Source organism: Bos grunniens, chromosome 12, assembly GCF_055505025.1.
Source record: "Bos grunniens cultivar Pamir isolate PY7600 chromosome 12, Bosgru_T2T1.0, whole genome shotgun sequence".
Taxonomy (NCBI): Eukaryota; Metazoa; Chordata; class Mammalia; order Artiodactyla; family Bovidae; genus Bos; species Bos grunniens.
Genome location: NC_141176.1, coordinates 1836841 through 1859822, shown reverse-complemented (window position 1 = coordinate 1859822; position 22982 = coordinate 1836841).

Sequence of the window (22982 nt, the reverse complement as noted above, 5' to 3'; positions counted from 1 at the left end):
ATGTATGATAAAATAGAAAAATGTCTTGGCCCACCCTCTCCCATTCCTGAATTCTTCTCTGGAAGTGGGTCCTGCTCATCAGCTCTGTGTATGTTGTGCTCCTAGGGTTGCCCTCAGCACACCTGGGGTCGTCCCGTGTTAGGGGCCCTCTGTCCGGGTACCGCTCCTTCTGTGCCTTGTTCCCTCATTTGCTGAGCTGCCGTGCAGCTGTCACTGTCTTCTAAAGAAAGTGAGTGAGAGGGACATTTCTTGTCTTTGTATTTCTGAAGATTTCTATTTTCACATCTAAGTAGTTTGGTTCAGTTCAGTTCAGTTCAGTCGCTCAGTCGTGTCCAACTCTTTGCGACCCCATGAAAAAAAAAAAAAAAGAATTTGAATGTGAAAAATATTTTCACTCAGAGTTTTAAAGGCCATCTGACTGGATTTTAGCATCTAATACTGTTATTGAGGTGATCCTGATTGGAGGTGATTTGGATCCTGAGGTGACCCAAAGTGATCCTGATTTCTGTTTACTGATTCTTTGGGTGGTTTGAATATCTCTTCTAAAAGAGTTCTCTATTCTGGTTGTTCTGAGAGTTCACAATGATGTGTAGGACGTGGTTATCTTTACATTCGCCTGTGCCTGAAAACTCCTGAATGGAAAATTTTCCTATATTAATTTTTTGATAGTAATGCCCCCTCACCTCTTGGAATGTCTTTTTTTTCCCTAGAATCATTGACTGGGGTATGCCCTGGACCAATAATCTGACTTATCATTTCTTTCCTATTGCATAGCTCTGTATCTTTTGGTTCTGTTTTACTGGAGATTTCCTGGCTTTATTTTCCATCTCTTCTATAGATTTTTAGGGAAAATGTCATCTTTCATAATTTCTGATCTCTTTCTTGATCTCTGATTTTTCATTTTGACAACCATATATCTCATCTTTCTGTTTCTTCTGCTCCTCCCATTGAATTGTTTTCTGGAGTCCTTAATTTTTTAAAGTATTTTTATTTGTTTTGATCTCTTGAGTGTTGTAGGATTTTCTCAAATGCTTTGGTGCTCTTTGGCTGTCTATTGATACAGTGAAACACCGAGAAGCTGTTTGTAAGTAATATATACAAGGGTGGGTTTGCTGTGAGGTTAGTGGGAAATGAGCTCTTCAATGTTAACACCATTATGTGTTTCCTTTGAGGTAGTTCAGGTTTCCAGAGAAGACTTCCTAGCTATATGAGTCTGGCTGCTGTTGCTCCAGGGCTAGGCAGGAGAAGAGAAGAGGGCTTTAGACTTCTCAATAGTTCTGTTTGTAAACTTTCAATCAATCCTCCTGCCTCAGCCCTCCACTCTTGGAATGTGCTAGAGTCTAGAATGGCTCAGACTCAATTCTCCAAAAGAGTGAACATTTAGTCTTCTTTGGGGGTGAAAATAAAGGGAATTGCCTGGCCACACAGACTGGGAAAGGGGCTTGAAGGTCCAATTGCTCCTGAAAGAGGCTTTCCACTCATTCCAATATTAAGCCTTCAAAGTGTACTCTCAACTCTGTTATTTCTGAGACTTTCTAAATTTCCAAAAAGCAGATTGCATGATATTACTATTGCCCTGAGAAGACACTTAAGTTTCAGCCTTCTCTTTGCTAGGTTAGTTGTGTTGTGGTGGTGGTTTTTGTCACTAAGTTGTGTCTGATTCTTTTGCAACCCCATGGACTATAGCCCGCCAGGCTCCTCTGTCCATGGGATTTCCCGGGGGTGAATACTGGAGTAGGTTGCCATTTCCTTCTCCAGAGGATCTCTCCAATCCAGGGATTGAACTTGCATCTCATGCATTGCCAGGTAGATGCTTTACCACTGTGTCACCTGCTAAGTTAGTTATAGTTCCTCAACTCACTTTTTGTCTTCCAAAATTTTGTTGGCACATCTTATACTCCATCACCACTCTCTTTCTGTCCTCTTAATCATCAGGGTTCACACTATTTTTATTACTTTTCTATCACTTTAGTGACATTTCATGAGGGAGTGGTGATAAACACATGTGTTTGGTCTGCCATGTTTAACCTTAACTGAATTTAAAAACAAATAAACCAGAACCATTCACTGTCTGGGCCTCCTTATCTTGTGGGCTGCCAGTTTGTGGTATCAGGTCTAAATTAATCTTTTGTTTCTACTGAACTTTATCTCTGATAAACATGACTCTAGGTAAGTAACATAAATTGGAATCTAGAGGTTTCAATATCCTTGAAGTACTTGTTATATGGGTTGCTGGTCTGTTTTCTCTGTTGCCTTTAATGTCTTATGTAAATATACCTATTAGGTGAAGAATCTTCAGTTCTCACATCAGCATCTTTGACATTCAGAAATAAACAGCATCCCTTGAGTGTCTGGAATAATTGGGATCAATTGGATTCTACAGCTATGGATGCTTTTATGTTGAGAATCTCTGTACCCCTGAATGATTAGCAAGGCTTAGCTAATGCTCGTCTTGTTCCTGTGTCAGTGGAAGTTCATGGTAATGGAATTTGACTGGTTTAATGCTAATGAATCACACGCCATGGCCAGGTGCCTGTCTTTTGTCTTAAACACTAAAGTCAGACTTAGAGCTTTGTTTGTTGTTAAGCAGATGCTTTGCCTCACCACCTGTCTTTCAGTTGCAGAAAATACATTTCATTGCAAAATTAAATCAGTATGGTTGTCTAATTAACTGCAAGAATCTGGACAAATTCTTTCCCTCTCTTCTCCTTTTATTTCATAATCCTATTCAAAACCACATCCCAGGAGGAGAGACAGCATGTCCTCATCAGCTCAGCCAGCCTTTTGTGAAGCAGGACTTCTTTTGTTCCAGGCTCTGCTGCCTTAGCAAGGAGGCAAGAATGTGAATAAGGGTCTGATCTGCTCTCACATCCTGACTTCCTAACCCATGAGGCCTGGAGATCCCACTTCATCAGGAATCTGTCTGAGAAGAGGTCTCAGAACACTTGTGACCAGTGTCAACTGGCCAACCCGGTTTTCCCAGGAGTCAGGAGTACCTTGGGACCATCAGCGCTAAAACTAGCAGAGGTTAGTCAGCCTGGCAGTGTCAGGCCAGGCATGACATGTGCCCTTACAGGCTGAAGATTTTCCTGAGTCCTGCATGAGGTGGATGGACACTTGTGTAGAACTGGAGAGACTGGCATTAGGAAGACAAAGACCAAGCCACCCACTGCTCAGCTCTCTAGCAGGTCTGCGCAGGGGTGGCCTTGGGCTGTTGGATGCCTTCAGCTGTCCCCCACGTGGAAAGCTCCATGCTTGCTCACTTCAGATCCCATCACTTGCTCCTTGGTCCTTTACAGGATGTGTGGGATGGGCTGTGGTTATATTTCCCAGAAAGAGGCATAGCAACTACATACAGAGTAAGAGCAAATAATTTAAGAAAACCCATTGCTGTGAATTCTTATCCATATGTTTTGATGGATTTGAGCTCTTTGAGAATCATGCATTTACTAACTGCTGCTGCTGTTGCTGCTAAGTCGCTTCAGTCGTGTCCGACTCTTTGCGACCCCATAGACTGCAGCCCATCAGGCTCCCCCATCCCTGGGATTCTCCAAGCAAGAACACTGGAGTGGGTTGCCATTTCTTTTTCCAATGCATGAAAGTGAAATGTGAAAATGAAGTTGCTCAGTCATGTACGACTCTTTGTGACCCCAGGGACTGTAGCCTACCAGGCTCCTCCGTCCATGGGATTTTCCAGGCAAGAGTAGTGGAGTGGGGTGCCATTTAAGAAACAAACGGCAGGGATCTCCTGCTCTGACCTTCTCCTTCCTCACCAAGCCCACCTCACTCCACTATACCTGACTCCTCTACACCAGGCTCCAAGGCAGGAAGTTCTGTCAGTCTGTCAAGAAAGACTTTTTTCAGGACGGATGTGGCTCACCACCACCATCACATCATTGACCACTTGGGCTCCCCTTTTCAGGAGTTGTTCTGGCCACAGGCTGTCCCAGTGAGGTGTTGGAGCTAAGAGTGACCTCCCAGGGAGCACTCTTGCCTGGGGCCAGGTCTGCACGGCACGGATTTTCTGCTTCTCTCCATCAGAGCAGGGAGTCACATCTGATGTGGTGGTTTTGCTCTCATTACATTAGTTTCTCCTAAGGCTCATTCAGAGACAGGGACTTAATTATTACTGGCTTAGTTTTACTATCATACCTAGGAATTAAAGCACTTTTATAACTGGTCATGCTAACCAGTTCCAAATGCTCTCTGATTCACTGCAGTAATCTAAACTATAATAATCAGAATATAATAAACATGAATCTTATACTTTCTTACCCCACAGTGTGATAATCATAAATAGAACTTAATAAATCACCTGTAAAGAGATTAACGCTAGACAATGTATTATTGTCAGAATACATTCTTAATTGTTTGATCTGTCCTATGAATTAAAAGGAGAAACTGAACAAACATTTACTGAACATTCTTTACATGCTAAACACTATTATTTAAACAGTAGCACTGTCATATCCCCATCTTGTATGAGTGGTTGAGTGATTCACACATGACCACACACTTAGTAGTGTAAGAGCTCTGCACCTCCTCTCACAGGCCTACCGCAAAGCTGATCTACAGCATGCTGAGTGGTGCTAGCCCTCCTCCTTGCTCTATTTTTGCATGACCCTAACACACTCAGATGGTAAAGAATCTGCCTGCAGTGACCCGGGTTCAACCCCTGGGTCAGGAAGATCCCCTGGAGAAGGGAATGCAACCCACTCCAGCATTCTTGCCTGGAGAATCCCATGGACAGAGGACCCTGGGTGGCGGGGGAGGGGCAACTATAGTCCATGGGGCTGCAAAGTATTCGACATAACTGAGCAACTAACTCTACTAACATGAAGTATGTGAGGAGATCAGGGTTCTTCCCAATAGAAGTTTGAGAGAAAGAGGAAAGGCAGTGGGAAGAAGATGGCAGCTGGAAAGCTTAATTCTGTGTAAGCCAACTTGTCTGGGCTAATGGATGCTTGCATAGCCTGTAAACATTATTCCTGGGTGTGTCTGTGAGCATGTCTCCAGAACAGTTTAGCAATTCAGTCAATAGATGTGGGTGGGAATCTAATCCACGGAGGGTCTGAATAGAACTGGAAGGCAGAGAAAGGGTCAATTTTCTTGAGCTGGGACATCCACCTTCTCCTGCCCTTGGATGTCAGTACTTCAGATTCTTGCATGTTGGACCCAGACCTGGACTTACACAATTACCCTTCTGATTCTCAGGCCTTTGAACTGAATTACTCTGTAAAAGGGTCTTCCCAGGTGGTGCTAGTGATAAATAACCTGTCTACCAATGCAGCAGACATATGAGATGTGAGTTTGATCCTTGGGTCGGGAAGATATCCTGGAGGAGAGCAGGGCAACCCACTCCAGTATTCTTGCCTGGAGAATTCCATGGACAGAGGAGCCTGGCGGGCTACAGTCCGTTGGGTTGCATAGAGTCAGACACAACTGAAGCAACTTAGCAGGCACTCACACTATAAAAGTGTGAAAATGAAAGTGTTAGTCACTCAGTGGTGTCTAACTCTTTGCGACCTTGTGGACTGTAGCTTGCCAGGCTCCTCTGTCCATGGACTAAATCCTGGGGTGGGTAGCCATTCCCTTCTCCAGGGGATCTTCCCAACCCAAGGACTGAACCCAGGTCTCCTGCAATGCAGATGGATTCTTTACCATCTGAGCACCAGGGAATTATACATATACCTGTGTATTTTCCCCCATATCCCCCTATATCTCTTTTTATATGTATGTGTATATATGTGTGTGTGTGTGTGTGTGTGTGTGTATAAAGAATGATTGCTGTATTAAGTGGGGTTTTCCAGAGACATAGAATCAGTAAGGATCTCTTTCTCTCTTTTTCTGATATCTGGGTCTTTCTCTGTATTATTCAAAGTCAAGCTTTCAAGCTTGATGTGAATCCTGACTAGATCATGAATATTCATCTCCTTTAATTCCTTAACAGTTATCTAATCCTTTCTCTTGCTCATCTTGCACTTTGCAGTTTGTTCATTTTCCTCTCTGTTCCTAGTTTGCTGAGGGAATTTTGGCTTTCCCTAGAATCCTTGAGAAACTCTCTGATCCCTTCCTTATTGATTTTGTTTTTGGTTAAGTATCAACTAGTATTTTAAGTTGTCACTTCACATAACTGTAAATTCTACCCAGACCCACATTTAAGAATACCCTGTACCTGCCTGGGACACTACCAGTGCATCCTGATTGGATCCTGGGGTGCTTTGAATATATTTTTCTGAGTTCCTAGAATTTAAAGTAGTCTAATGGTTACCCTTTCATATTTAATATTTTTAAAATCTAATTTGGTCTCATGCAGTTCTCATTTTACTATTTTCTTTTTTCCATTAAAATATGTTAATTCATGTGTGATTTGGTCATTCTTTTATTATTTGGATTCATATAACTGTCATTTATAATTTTGTTCGTATTTCTGAGGTTTTTGCATATTCTTCCAGTTTATTATCACCTAAATGTTTCACCAGGTGTGTTTTATGTTCCTTTTCCATTATTAGTGTTCAAATTTATGGCTCTTTGAGAAGCTCAAGGTCAGGACATCCCAGGGGAAAACATAATACAAGTGCTCAGTATGATCTGTTGAAATTGAATTCAGATTAGTAAAATAGTTTTAAAAAGTTTTGCCACTTCCTTTTCTGGTCAACAAAATATATCAAAACATTTCATTTTCTGATCTTTGACCAATTCTTAGTACATATATAGTGAGTGTCAAAGTCTCTAATTTCATGGGACAACTTCTTCAATATATTTGGGAAAGAAGTTATCTATCATGTATTTGTCTGTGAATTGTCCACTTGGCAGCAAATTCTCTGAATTGCAAGTTCTTCTGAAACTGCTCCGCAGTGAACACCATACTCTTTGCTCTTGCTTACTTCTTGGGTTTGCAGGACCATGTCCTATTTAGCAGCTTCCCAGGTGGCACTAGTGGTAAAGAACCTGCTGCAGTGCTGCCACCACCTTGCTCTTGCACCCAGTAGACTAAGCTCTGGTCTTATTTTCTGATCGTCACATTCTCGGCACTCAGCATAGCTTCCATCCCATAGTCAATTCATAAGAGACATATTTTGGGTGAATAAGTGTTGATTGTCTGCTATTTGTCAAGCACAATGATACTGGACAGTGGGGATACAAAGGTATAAAAAAGTCCCTGCTTCTCATAGTCTGTAGTTTCACAAGGAAGATGAAGAGTTAAATGGACAATTCAGATAATATATGATAAGTGATACATCAGGTTGGTGAGGCAGAAAGAAGATGGGGAGAAGGGATACAGGTTGGGCTGAAGTAAGGGTCTAAGGATTGTAGCTGGGTAGAGGTGTGAAGATAGAGCCTGGTGACAGAAAGGAGAGGTATCTATGACCTGGGGGAAGTGTTAAGTGAAGGAACTAAAAAATTGATATTGTGCTCAAATTGATATGGGCTCATTATTTCAGTACTCTTGCCTGGGAAATCCCACGGATGGAGGAACCTCGTAGGCTGCAGTCCATGGGGTCACAAAGAGTCAGACACGACTGAGTGACTTCCCTTTCCCTTTCATTATTTCAAAGGCACAGAAGGTCTGGGAAAACTCTATACTCATGATGTGCTGAAGAAGAAAGCTACTATCCAGGAAGAGGTCGAAGAACTGACAGATGAGAACTCATATCACCTAGTCAATTATCTCCACCGCTGGGTGTTGCACCAACAGCATTGCAAAATGTGATCCAAAGACTGTTGGCTGAGAGCAGGGAAAAGTGTGCTACCCAGAGGGAAACTGAGGTATATCAAAAGAAAAGTGAATGAATTCTGGGTGGCTATAACAACAGATACCTACCATTAGAAACAACAGTTTCTCTTATGAAATTAAGAGATACCAACAACAATTTCAAGAAGTTCAGGAGCTGGATCTTGTTTGCTCTTCAGAGTTCAGGGTCATCACCTGCTGCTGCTAAGTCACTTCAGTTGTGTCCGACTCTGTGCGACCCCATAGACGGTAGCCCACCAGGCTCCCCCGTCCCTGGGATTCTCCAGGCAAGAACACTGGAGTGGGTTGCCATTTCCTTCTCCAATGCATGAAAGTGAGAAGTGAAAGTGAAGTCGCTCAGTCGTGTCTGACTCTTAGCAACCCCATGGACTGCAGCCCACCAGGCTCCTCCATCCATGGGATTTTCCAGGCAAGAGTACTGGAGTGGGGTGCCATTGCCTTCTCTGGGGTCATCACCTAGATGCTTCTAATTGAAGATCACCTGCCTTTGTTCTTGATGCGGTGCTTGCTTTGACTTCCTGGAATCTAGGAGTAGCTGAAACACAGAATTTGGAAGTTGCTGGCTGTGGATCACACACCTTGCCCTTCCAGTAGCCCCTTTGAACCATGGATGTAGGTGCTCTGTGGCTGTCATAGGCTCCTCCTTCCTGGAAATCGCCTTGAGACACACAGATAAAGTTTTGACAGTGACTTCTGATTGAACTTAGACTTGCAAAGGTTTCCAGCCTCCAGATAGGAGGCACTTGGAGAAAGAAGAATAAAGCCACAGGGAATTGGGGAGGAGTCTATGTGTAGAAGTGAAACTGAAAACTGTAAGTAAAGAAGAAGGTCCCCACTAAATTCCAAGGTGACGGGAAAAAGAGAAAGCTTCCTTGGGCAGTGTTATGTCTTGGAAGTCGGAGGTTAAATCTGCTCCTGGCGTTTAGCTATGTGTGATGATCTAGTAATCAGAATCCTTTATAAAATGTAAAAAGCCTCATTAGCAGGGAAAGTAACAAAATCCATTTTAAGAAGAACTTAAGCAAATCTTGAGAGGAGGAAAAAAATACAGTGATGGACAAGTTATTATATGAAACAGACATGAGCACATTATCTTAATCTCCTGGCCGGTATTCTCCCAGGCTTTGAGCCATTTTAATTTTCTTTCAACTTACGAATTACTTTAAAATTTCTAAGGGACACAGATGTGTCTTAAATTGATAAGTCAAGTGTCAAGCATCACTTCTAGTAACCGGCAAAGAATCCACAGTCTTTAATTTTTACATCTAATTGACTCCAGTTGAGGTGTAGTGAAATGTATATTATTTCTTAATTTGACACCTTCCATCGGAGAGGTCCTATTTTATATGCATCAATCACAAGTGTGAAATTAGTCACTGGGAAGGCTAACTGTTCCAGATTCTTTTGACCTTATGGCTGGAAGGAATTTAATTGTAACCCTCATAAAAAGAAAGGAATTCTGGTCACTAGGGAAGATGATTACATGGTCATTGACAATGTGAACTTGAATGGCTACATTAGTCCTTTAATTATAATGAATCAAGAAGAAATGTTCAAGGTTGGAGAGGAGGCACTTGATAGGGGATAATGACAGGTACTTATGCAAATAGTATCAACACTGACAGAACCAAGAGGCCAGAGCTTTGGGCCAGCTAGAGATTTCAGCCAGGAGGAAGTACAAAACCTTCTGAAGATTAAAACTACCATGTGAAGTGACACGTTTCTCTTCACTAAATCTCATGATGGAGATTTTCTTTGTTAGAATGGCTGTTCTGTTGTCTTTTCCCTCTTAAATTTTTCATGCTGATTTATGTTTTTTTTTTAATTAATTTTGTTTTTTGGCTGTGGTGGGTCTTCGTTGCTGAAAGTGGATTTTCTCTATTTGAGGTGAGTGAGGGCTGCTATCTCATGGTGGTGCTTGGGCTTCTTGTCATGGCGCCTTCTTCTATGAAGGAGCTCAAGTTCTTGGCACACAGGCTTCAGCAGATGCAGCACTTGGGCTCACAAGTTGTGGCTCGTGGCTTGAGAGCACAGGCTCAGTAGTTGTGGTGAACGGGCTTAGTTGGTTCACGACACGTGGAATCTTTCCGGGCCAGGGTTGAACTGATACCCCTTCTAGTACAAGGTAGATTCTTATCCACGAACCACCAGGAAAGCCCCCTAATTTAGTGTTAATTCATTTAAATGGGATTGGAGGGGGAAAGAAAAAAATAGCTGAGAACAACATGTCAAAGGCTCTCAGAAACTGTTTTCTTTGTTTTTCTCAGTGAAAAACAAAGAGACCAATAAAAATTTTTGTTTGTTTCTTCATTTCTAACTCTTGCTTCAACATCCATCATCTCAAAGCACCCAGGGCAGTTCTTAATGCAGAGAACATACACGTTAAGACTAGATGAATAAATTACTGATTGAACTAATGGATAATTACAGGGATATGAATGTGGTAAAGGGCAAATGAAAGAAACTAAAACCTGAATTAAGGAAACAGCTTTAATATGAGATCTCAATTAATATACCTTTTGTGACACTGCAATTAGTGTGTTTCTTGAAACTCTTTAAAGAAGGTCTGTTGAGAATACTTGTGAGATAATCCTTTTTAGTCAGAGATTCCTTAATTAAGGTAAGAATATACAAACAGCTTTTGCCACCCACAGGCAAAGTACTGTTGTTTTGTCAGGGTAATGAAACTGGTTTCTGTTTATAGAAAACCAGGCAGTTTTCCCTGGAGTTCCTTCTCAACAATGAAAAAATGTCCCAAGAAAAAATATGTTTCTTCTTAGGATATGGGGAAAGAAGAGTGCTTCCTCGGTTATAATGCTTCCTTCCATATGCTACAATAATCTCCCTCTCCTTCCCTTTTTCTTCCTCTCCAGGGAAAGAGACTTTATTTGATGTGTCAGTTTGGGAGGAGACACTGACCCTCACCCTCTCTTCCAGAGCCACTTTGCCCACAAGAAGCCTTTAGGTCAGAGATTCTCAAAGTGTGTTCTTGGACCAGCAGCGTTAGGATTTGCTGGAGACTTGGGAGACTTTGTTGTATAAATGAGCTAACGATGACCTTTGCATATTGGTCCTATGTTGTTTATTTCTTTATAGCTGTCTTTCTTCACAGTTAAAAGTCCACTGGCACCCAGTTTCACTTTTATTTTATTGAGATGCAATTGACATAGAGCAGGGTAAGTTTAAAGTATACAGCATAATGATTTGACTTACATACATCAAGAAGTGATTATCACAATAAGTTTAGTAAACACTCATATTCCCTGGTGGCTCAGGTGGTAAAGAATCTGTCTGCAATGCAGGAGACACAGGTTTGATGTCTGGGTCAGGAAGATCCCCTGGTTGGGCATGGCAACCCAATCCAGTATTCTTGCCTGGAGAATTCCATGGACAAAGGACCCTGGTGTGCTATAGTTCATGGGATTGCAGAGAGTCGGACATGACTGAGCAACTAACACTTTCATTTTCATCTAGATACAAAATTAAAGAACTAGAAAAAATTTTTTCTTGTGATGAGAGCTCAGGATTTACTCTCCTTACAGTTTCATATGTAATATGTATCAGTGTTAATCATCCCAAATATTTTTTCTCTTATAATTGAAAGTTCTTACATTTTGAATGCCTTCATCTAATTCTGTTCCCTGCCCTTCTTCCCCACCTCAACCTTGGGCAACCACCAATCTGATCTTTTTAAAAAATTTTGTCTTTGAAGTATAATTGATCTAGAGCACTATGTTAGTTTCTTTTACACAGCCTAGTAATTCAACATTTCAAAATGATACCCATAAGTCTAGTTACAATATGTAACCATATAAAGATATGACATAGTAATTAACTGTATTCCTCATACTGTACATTTCACACCCTTGACCCATTTATTTTGTAACCGAATCTATGCCTCTTAATCTCCCTCACCTATTTCTTTCCTTCCTTTTCACTTCTCTTTCTCTCAGGCAACCACCTGTTTGTTCTCTGTATCCATGATTTTGTTTCTGTTTTGTTTATTCATTTGTTTTGCTTTGGTTTTTAGATTTCATATGTAAGTGAAATCACATAATATTTGTCTTTCTTTGTCTGACTTACTCACTTAGCATAATACCAACTGGGTCCATCTGTGTTGTCACAAATGGCAAGATTTCATTCTTATCATACTGAGTAACGTTCCATTGTGTTTATATACATTGTGTGTATGTATACACCACACTTTCTTTATCATATCCATTTTTTAAGTACAGCCCTAATAAGCAGATTTTTTAGCCATATAGAATCTTTCATGTTTTGCATACCCCATGAAATTTCACCCTTCTGCTAACCATAGAAAAGATAAGATAAATCCTTTAGCTATAAATAAGACTCCAAGCTCCTGCTGACCTTCAGAGCTCTGTGACCCAGAGACTCCCTGCTGGGCAGCAGAATAATAAACCCATGCTCCCCTCCCCAGGGGGTGGCTTCTAAGTTGACTTATGCTGTGAGAGACTTTCCCCATGTGCAAACATGTCAGAGTCACGAAAAGAATGCTTGATGATCTTATGGTCACATCTTTTTCCTGATCAAATCCAACATCCAGAAACTCACCACAGAATTGCCAATTTTATTCTCAGGCCCTGCCTCAGATTCACTGAATCAGAAACTCATGGCTGGGGCCCAGAAATCTATCTTTAATGATCCCTTCAAGATTGCATTTCATGTTGGAGCTTTACTGCTGCCTAAGTTTTACAGGCAGGACCCTCTCAGTGAGGCCCACACTCCTCTGGCTTTTTTTTTTTTTGCTATGACCTGGTAAGTAAATTTCTATAGTATTAATCTATTGCAGTGTAACAAATTATTCTTAACATTTAATGGCTTAAAACAATAAACATTTTAACTTTACAGTTTATGTGGGTCAAGAATTCAGAAGCAGCTTAGCAGGGTGGTTCTGGCTCAGGGTTTCTCCTTGTGGGTACAGTCAGGATGATGGCTAAGTGTCTGTCTCGAGGGTCTTGTCCAGGAGAGTCTGCTCCCAGGATGGCTTGCTCCCACGGCTGCGGTCAGGAGGACCCAGCTCCTCACCATGTGAGTTTGTCTGTTGGGCTGCTTGAGTAACCTCATGACACGTCCCCCAGAGCGAGAATCCAGAAGAAAACAAGATAGAAGTGATGGCTTTTGTAACCTAGCCTCAGGAGTCACATTTGCCATTTTCATAGTATCTTATTGGTCATGCAAGTCAGCCCCCTTCAATATGGGAGAGGGCTTCGCAAGGTGGCAGGTATCCTTAAGGGCCATCCGGGTGCTGACTACAATATTCTCTCTAAATCAGGAGTGAAACACTGGTAACATACATTTTGCAAATGTCAACCTAAACAGAGAGTTAAACTGAAGCAAGCTGCAATTACAAGAAATTGAGTTTATTCAGGAACAGCCGAGGGATTACAATTCTGGAAACACAAGCTGCAGCAGGTTGTAGGCGAGTGGTGTGAAGGCTGGGGGTGGGTTGCATTCACGGACCACATGGAGGGAGTGCAGGCCAGGCACAAGCAGTAAGTTTACTGACTTGGAGTCGGGAGAGCTGTTGGCAGATGTTCCTTGGTCAGGAGATAAGTCTCACTCTTTCCTAAAACAAGGTTTTAATGGACTTCAGTCTTTAAATTCTGTTCTTCTGAGAATGCGTGCAAGATTCTCTATTTCGTCTCCTTTGGTTCCATCTTAGATTGAAATCCTTTCACGTGAACATGGCAGGTATCTATAATCAAAGTGGATATTTTTTCTGTCTGTTCATGCCTCTTTTATTGACCCTCGGAAAACCCAAGGTATTAAAAAGTCTTAAAGCCTGATAATCTTTTTTTGCATTTTTTTCTAGTTAATTGCTTATTAAACATCTCTGTCAGGATGTCCCACAGCACAAGGTCAAAATTAAATTCCTGATATACCCTGCTAAATCTGTTTTTTAAAAAACTCTCCTCTCAGAGTCAAAAGCATCACCATGCATCCAACTGCCCAAGTCAGGAGTCTGGGAGCCTCTCTGAACTCCTGCTCCTGTGTCAAACGAGTCCTGTCAGTCAGCAAAGACAGCTTCCTTGATCTCCTGAGGAGCTCTCAAACTGCTCCACCTCTTGGTTTCATGATTACAGTCTTTTGTTGTTGATCTAACCTCCTTTATTTATTTTTAAAAATTAATTTAATTGAAGGATAGTTACTTTAGAATATTGTGATGGTTTTTCTATACATCGACATGCATCGGTCACAGGCACACATGTCCCTCAATCCTGAGCCTCCTCCCCTCTTCATCCCTACACCATCTCTCTGGATTGTCCCGGGGCAAGAACGACCACAGTCTTTCTCTCAACACGACTGAGGTGGCAGCCACCGGTTGGCACCCTGTCATTCCCAAGGTTAGAAGTGGGACAGAGCGAAGGCAGGGAAGCCAGCTGCAGGTTGTGATGTCACTCACACTGAAACAAAAAGGCTGTGGTGGTGAAGAAGAGAATGTGAGAGCTAAAATGTGGATGAGTTTCAAGATCCTTCTATCCTATGTCTAACCTTATAATACACATAGCAGACAGAAGTTTTATGTTGCCAATGTTTCTTCCCTGATTTAGAGAGAATATGGTAGTCAGCCTCCAGGATGGCCCCTAAGGATACCTGCCAGCAAATCACAGGACTTGGTGATTTTTCTAAAGTGTTATCTTGTTTAACCCCATAGAGAGTTCACTTCTGTCCTTGAAGTTCCAGTTCCAAGTATGCACACAACACCTTCTTGACCCACAGTGGTTTTTATCTCTGTTTCCTCTCTTGAGCACTACAGTCTAAACTTATTCCAGACCTATGATTGCCAACTTCTACTTACACCAAACTCTTTTACATTCCCCCCTCCCTCTGAAACTCTTCTCAGCTGGTGCTAGTGGTAAAGAACCTGCCTGCCAATGCAGGAGACATAAGAGATGTGGGTTTGATGCCTGGGTCGGAGAGATCCTTTGGAGGCATGGCAACGCACTCCAGTATTCTTGCCTGGAGAATCCCTTGGACAGAGGAGCCTGGCTGGCTACAGTCCATGGAGTCGCAGAGTTGGACATGACTGAAGTGACTTAGCACACGTGTACATACTCCATCTGAAATGCCCTTGACTCCATCCTACTCATTTGCAGTTTCTGGGTATTCTTTGGGTCTTGGTTCAGATGTTACCTTCTCTGGGAGGTATTTTCTGACTCTCAGGTTTAGGGGAGAAACTTTCCCGTGGTCCTCCCCCCTCCCCACCCCGGCATCTCTGGCTAACTAAGCACAGCATTTACCATCTGAGCATGGAGATGACTTCCCTGCATCTCTCCTCCACTGCCCCGCACAGTGCCTGAGGCCAGGATCACATCTTACTAAGAGCTGTGTGCACAGCACCCACCGCAGGTTCAGCGTCTGATGTAGCTTACTACTGAATGAAGACTTTTACATTCTTATTTAGTTCAGTCAGTTCAGTTCAGTCGCTCAGTCATGTCCGACTCTTTGCAACTCCATGAATCACAGCACACCAGGCCTCCCTGTCCATCACCAACTCCGGGAGTTCACTCAAACTCATGTTCATTGAGTCGGTGATGCCATCCAGCCATCTCATCCTCTGTTGTCCCCTTCTCCTCCTGCCCCCAATCCCTCCCAGAATCAGGGTCTTTTCCAATGAGTCAACTCTTTGCATGAGGTGGCCAAAATATTGGAGTTTCAGCTTCAGCATCAGTCCTTCTAATGAACACACAGGACTGATCTCCTTTAGGATGGACTGGTTGGATCTCCTTGCAGTCCAAGGGACTCTCAAGAGTCTTCTTCGACACCACAGTTCAAAAGCATCAATTCTTCAGTGCTCAGCTTTCTTCACAGTCCAACTCTCACATCCATACATGACCACTGGAAAAACCATAGCCTTGACTAGATGGACCTTTGTTGGTAAAATAATATCTCTGCTTTTCAATATACTATCTAGGTTGGTCATAACTTAGTTACTTTGCTTTTATTCTCAGTGGGAGGTTGTCTCCTTTGAGTGATGGCTGTTTCATTCAATTCTCTTTGTCCTCTCTCCCTCCTGTCTTGCACCCCCTCTCTTTTTTCCCACTTCCTTTCTCCCCATCATTCTTTCCCAAACCTTTATTGATCTCCTATCACATTCCAGTAAATGCTCTTGTGATTTCTATTTCTTCACACTTATTCACTAGATTTCTCCAGTTGCTTCTTCCTATTTCTACCCAGAGTGTGGGTAATTTTTAAGATCATTCTATCCTGTATCTAACCTTATAGTATGCATAGTAGACATAAGGCTTTGTGTTGAATCAGAGGTGTGATGCCTTTGGCCCTTGGCAATGTACACGTCTTGCTTTATTTTTGTTCTTAAATGTATAAACATACCTGAGTGAACAGGTGAAGGAGATTCCTTCTAGAGGACTCTGCTTGTGAGGAAAATGGTACTAATGTGATTTGCTGAACTTCACAGTGTGTGAATAGAAGTTAATGTGGTTGGGACCGACATCATAAATCGTGGAGATAGATGTGACAGTGGGGTGCTGGTAAACTGGTTTTCTGAGAAAGGAATCCCTGATTTATAGCATTTTTCAGTTTTCATGGTATAAATACTCCTACCATGGTTGATACTGAGCTAGAAATGGAATGAGTTGGTCCAGCACATCAATACTGTATCAGGGGTTGTAGGTTTGGTACTGGCTGCTATTATTAATTTTTCCAGAAGTTGCTTGCTCTCTTTTCTGTTTTATTCCAAAAGAATTTTATTGAAGTATAGTTGATTTACAATGTTGTGCTTATTCTCTTTTCTGAAACTTGCCCCACCCACTGCAGAGTCGTCAGCTGGATTATTTCATTGGCATTAGGGATACTCCACTCAAGCTGGGCTGAGCAAAATACTTTCTAGAAAACTTGGATTTGGAATTAGTTTGGGTGATTTCATGAACAGAGATATAAATCAGGAATTAGTTACACTGGCCATTTCCTTCACATGAGCTTAGAATAGCATAAGCTCCAAGCAGCAAAAGAGACAGGATATGGAGGAAAAGGAATGGTTGGATTTCCATAGCTCTTTAGCATCTGATAATGAGAAGCGTCTCTCCCTGCCTATGAATGGGAGAGACCCCTTCATTTTACCTTACCTCTGCTTAAGCTGCTGCTGCTGCTGCTAAGTGGCTTCAGTCGTGTCCGATTCTGTGCAACCCCATAGATGGGCAGCCCACCAGGCTCCCCTGTCCCTGGGATTCTCCAAGCAAGACCACTGGAGTGGGTTGCCATTTCCTTCTCCAATGCATGAAAGTGAAAAGTGAAAGTGAAGTCGCTTAGTCGTGTCGGACTCTTAGCGACCCCATGGACTGCAGCCCACCAGGCTCCTCTGTCCATGGGATTTTCCAGGCAAGAGTACTGGAGTGGGGTGCCATTGCCTTTTCCGGCTGCTTAAGCTAGTCTCCTGTTATTTGAAAACAGAGATGTTAATAACAAAAAGGACCCGGATGGAAACCAGCAGTTTGCCATGCCTCTCTTTCCTGCATTCATCCCCCACCCCCCCAACTATTTATCAACTTCTGAAATCATAAATTCACTTCTGAACCTATAAAGTCTTGATTAAAGGTTTCAGAGAAAGAACGGCTCTTAGGATTTCTTTCACTATACTAGCTTCCAATGGGCTGGTGGTTTTCAAAGCATCATTCCTGAGAACCTACCCTTTCTCCAAACTGCCTCGGGGTCTGGAAGAACAAGAACATAAGGCAGAGGTCCAGGCTTCAAATGTAGCACCAACCAGAGCAGCTCTGGGCTTATCTCTTTTAAATGTGTTTTGTTCTATTTATGATTTCATTTACATAAATGTTTGCCCTGCTGAAGCCTTAGGTAAAATCGTGGAGAGATCGGCTTGATTCCAGAGCCCAATGCTCCCTTCCCACTCCACCCTTCTCTTGGGTATCTGTGTTCGCTCAACTCCTCATTAGATCTGTTCACCTCTGCAACTTTTCGTAAGGGGACAGATAATTTAGAACACACGAATACATAAGGCCTGAAGCTTTACCTTTCTAAGACTAAGCCAAGTGGAGTGCAACTGGAAACCAAGAAAAGAAGCTATAATACTAATACTACTAACACTGATAAAAATTTCACCTAATATGTGGAGAAAGTACATTTTTGGTAGATGTAGGTATGTGATGTTTTGAGTTGGGGATGATCTCCTGAAAGAGGAACTCCCCAGGTCAGTAGGTGCCCAATATGCTACTAGAGATCACTGGATAAATAACTCCAGAAAAAATGAAGGGATGGAGCCAAAGCAAAGGCAATACCCAGTTGTGGTTGTGACTGGTGACAGAAGCAAGGTCCGATGCTGTAAAGAGCATTATCACATAGGAACCTGGAATGTCAGGTCCATGAATCAGGCAAATTGGAAGTGGTCAGACAGGAGATGGCAAGAGTGAATGTCAACATTCTAGGAATCAGCGAACTAAAATGGACTGGAATGGGTGCATTTAACTCAGATGACCATTATATCTACTATTGTGGGCAGGAATCCCTTAGAAGAAATGGAGTAGCCATCATGGTCAACAAAAGAGTCTGAAATGCAGTACTTGGATGCAATTTCAAAAATGACAGAATGATTTCTGTTCATTTCCAAGGCAAACCACTAAATATCACAGTAATCCAAGTCTATGCCTCAACCAGTAATGCTGAGAAAGCTGAAGTTGAACGGTTCTATGAAGACCTCCAAGACCTTTTAGAACTAACACCCAAAAAAGATGTCCTTTTCATTATAGGGGACTGGAATGCAAAAGTAGGAAGTCAAGAAACACCTGGAGTAACAGGCAAAATTGGCCTTGGAATACGGAATGAATCAGGGCAAAGACTAATAGAGTTTTGCCAAGAAAAGGCACTGGTCATAGCAAACACCCTCTTCCAACAACACAAGAAAAGACTCTACACATGGACTTCACCAGATGGTCAACACCGAAATCAGATTGATTATATTCCTTGCAACCAAAGATGGAGAAGCTCTATACAGTCAACAAAAACAAGACTGGGAGCTGACTATGGCTCAGATTATGAGCTCCTTATTGCCAAATTCAGATTTAAATTGAAGAAAGTGGGGAACACCACTAGACCATTCAGGTATGACCTAAATTAAATCCCTTATGACTATACAGTGGAAGTGAAAAATAGATTTAAGGGACAAGATCTGATAGGCAGAGGGCCTAATGAACTATGGATTGAGGTTCGTGACATTGTACAGGAGACAGGGATCAAAACCATCCCCATGGAAAAGAAATGCAAAAAAGCAAAATGGCTGTCTGAGGAGGCCTTACAAATAAGCTGTGAAAGAAGAGAAGCAAAAGGCAAAGGAGAAAAGGAAAGATATAAGGATCTGAATGCAGAGTTCCAAAGAATAGCAAGAAGAGATAAGAAAAGCTTCCTCAGTGATCATTGCGAAGAAACAGAGGAAAACAATAGAATGGGAAAGACTAGAGATCTCTTCAAGAAAATTAGAGATACCAAGGGAACATTTCATGCAAAGATGGGCTCGATAAAAGACAGAAATGGTATGGACCTAACAGAAGCAAAAGATATTAAGAAGAGGTGGCAGGAATACACAGAACTGTACAAAAAGATCTTCATGACCAAGATAATCATGATGGTGTGATCACTCACCTAGAGCCAGACATCCTGGAATGTGAAGTCAAGTGGGCCTTCGAAAGCATCACTACAAACAAAGCTAGTGGAGGTGATGGAATTCCACTTGAGCTATTTCAAATCCTGAATGATGATGCTCTGAAAGTGCTGCACTCAATATGCCAGCAAATTTGGAAAACTCAGCAGTGGCCACAGGACTGGAAAAGGTCAGTTTTCATTCCAATCCCAAAGAAAGGCAATGGCAAAGAATGCTCAAACTACTGCACAATTGCACTCATCACACATGCTAGTAAAGTAATGCTCAAAATTCTCCAAGCCAGGCTTCAGCACTGCATGAACTGTGAACTTCCAGATGTTCAAGCTGGTTTTAGAAAAGGCAGAGGAACCAGAGATCAAATTGCCAACATCCACTGGATCATGAAAAAAGCAAGAGAGTTCCAGAAAAACATCTATTTCTGCTTTACTGACTATGCCAAAGCCTTTGACTGCATGTGTCACAATAAACTGTGGAAAATTCTGAAAGAGATGGGAATACCAGACCACCTGACCTGCCTCTTGAGAAATTTGTATGCAGGTCAGGAAGCAACAGTTAGAATGGGACATGGAACAAGAGACTTCTTCCAAATAGGAAAAGGAGTACGTCAAGGCTGTATACTGTCACCCTGCTTATTTCACTTCTATGCAGAGTACATCATGAGAAACGCTGGGCTGGAAGAAGCACAAACTGGAATCAAGATTGCCAGGAGAAATATCAATAACCTCAGATATGCAGGTGACACCATCCTTATGGCAGAAAGTGAAGAGGAACTAAAAAGCCTCTTGATGAAAGTGGAGAGTGAAAAAGTTGGCTTAAAGCTCAACATTCAGAAGACGATGATCATGGCATCTGGTCCCATCACTTCATGGGAAATAAATGGGGAAACAGTGGGAACAGTGTCAGACTTTATTTTTGGGGGCTCCAAAATCACTGCAGATGGTGACTACAGCCATGAAATTAAAAGACGCTTACTCCTTGGAAGGAAAGTTATGACCAACCTAGATAGCATATTCAAAAGCAGAGACATTACTTTGCCAACAAAGGTCCGTCTAGTCAAGGCTATGGTTTTTCCAGTGGTCATGTATGGATGTGAGAGTTGGACTGTGAAGAACACTGAGCGCTGAAGAATTGATGCTTTTGAACTGTGGTGTTGGAGAAGATTCTTGAGAGTCCCTTGGACTGCAAGGAGATCCAACCAGTCCATTCTAAAGGAGATCAGTCCTGGATGTTCTTTGGAAGCAATGATGCTAAAGCTGAAACTCCAGTACTTTGTCCACCTCATGCAAAGTGTTGACTCATTGGAAAAGACTGTGATGCTGGGAGGGATTGGGGGCAGGAGGAGAAGGGGACGACAGAGGATGAGATGGCTGGATGGCATCACTGACTCGATGGACATGACTCTGAGTGAACTCTGGGAGTTGGTTATAGACAGGGAGGCCTGGCGTGCTGTGATTCATGGGGTCGCAAAGAATTGGACACGACTGAGCGATGAACTGAACTGAACTGAACTGAACCTAATTAACAAAATATTGAATAGATACAATAGTACATTAAGGGCAATTGGTAGTTGAATGCTCAAAAGTTTTAGGGAAAAATAGAAAAGATGATTTTATTGCTAAATATGTAATATAAAATATCTTGCATTTTTTTTATTTGCCATGAATATTTCAGCTCTGATATCTTGCTATAGGTTTGATTTGTGGGCACTGTTACTCAACTGGAAAATTTATGTATGACTTTAATTTTAATGAGAATGATGCCTCATTTGCCTATCTTAAATATATAGGCTAAATTTTGTTCAATTAACAATTATTGCTTCATTTTTCTTACTTTTTCCTTTGGTAAGTTTCTTTTTGATTTTCTTTTATAGTTATTTTAATGTCACTGCTTTACGAGAGTGCCTATTATCTGGTGCTATGGTTTGATCTTTTCCTATGAACTTTTTCTGCAGTGATTTGACTTTTTTCTGTCATCTGTTCGTTTTTATAATCCCCTCTTTTCTTACCACTGAGTGCAATTTGACTATACATGGTCTACTAAATTTTTTAGAACTTGCCATCTCCTTTCATAAGATTTTGAAAAGCTACAAGAGCTAAGATTACTTAACAAATAAAATCTTTACCATAGTCTGAGCTTTCTCCTTTTTCTTATAAGTTCAGCAAAGATGTTGACTTAGTATTTGCTACCCTTCCTCCCCCTGCCTCTGGGATGACTATAACTATGAAGATAAGCTGAAGCAGAATATTTACTGAATATCTACTCCATGGTGACTACTAAGAAATATATCTTCCATTTTCTTTACTCTTCATGACAAACCCGTATTTGAAGTAGTAACATCCTCAGTTCACCCACAAGGCAACTTTTGTATGCGTCATTGAATCATACAGATTTCATGGGGCTGGGCATTTCTTACTTGTTTCTATATACATAGCATAGGAAGATGTATGCTTTCGGAATATCGAATAGCACTTCTGACATCCTGATGTTCTTGCCACTGCACTATTTGTGAAATTCCATCTAAATATTGGTGGTGCATGCATGTGTGCAAGCTAAGCCACTTCAGTTGTGTCCAACTCTTTGCAACTCCATGGACTATAGCCCGCTAGCCTCCTCTGTCTGTGGGATTCTCCAGGAAAGAATATTGGAATGGGTTGCCATGCCTTCCTCTAGGGCATCTTCCTGACCCAGGGGTCAAACTTGCATCTCCTGTGGCTCTTGCATTGTGGGTGGATTCTTTAACTCTGAGCCAATGGGGAAGCCCAAATATTGGTGGTAGCTTTGATTTATTCTTTTCTCTTTGTGAAAAGAGGCTGGCATGAATTCAATATAGAAGATTTTTTATAGATAATTGTTACTTCTTAGGATTTTCACACCTAATATTTTTTTAAATAGTAAAGACTTCTAGAACTCAATACTGAGTATCCACTGGGGTTGACTGGTTTAAAGGGGAGCAAACCATTTATTAATTTAGTAAATGTCTACAGAGAGAATTGACTGTGTGTGCATGTAAAATTATTTGTTTATTTGCCATTTCTAACTTTCTGCTATCTCTAAAGAGACTGATCCCAACTGGAAAAACCAAGAGATAGGCAAATTTTTTGGTAAAGAAAAGGGAACTAGAAAGATAGAGGCATGTGGGTTAGGCTGATAAGATGAAGGTTGGAGGGGTGCATGGGTTGACAGAGGATGATCCAAAAAAGGAGAGGTACTGTTTGGGCTTTCCAGGGACTTTGGAGGGAGATATGTGTTTAATCTTCATGGAAACCTGCAAGATAGGTATTATTAGAGCCTACCATCAGGAAACTGAGACACAGATATATCTGGGGAAAACATTGTCAAAATAGCAGGATTTGTGTTTGGGGGTGAGGAGGCACAAAGGTGAATGGTGGATACATTTCAAGAGGATTTACAACATTTTTATTGTGTCAACTGCAAGGCAAACCTTCTTTTGTGTTTGACCACAAAATCAATAGTGTAATATATCATTGTTTTGAATGAGTTTTTCTATGGTATGTATGAATGTATTTCTTTTTAATGACTTGGAGTTTGGACTATTTAGGGATTGGTCAAAGT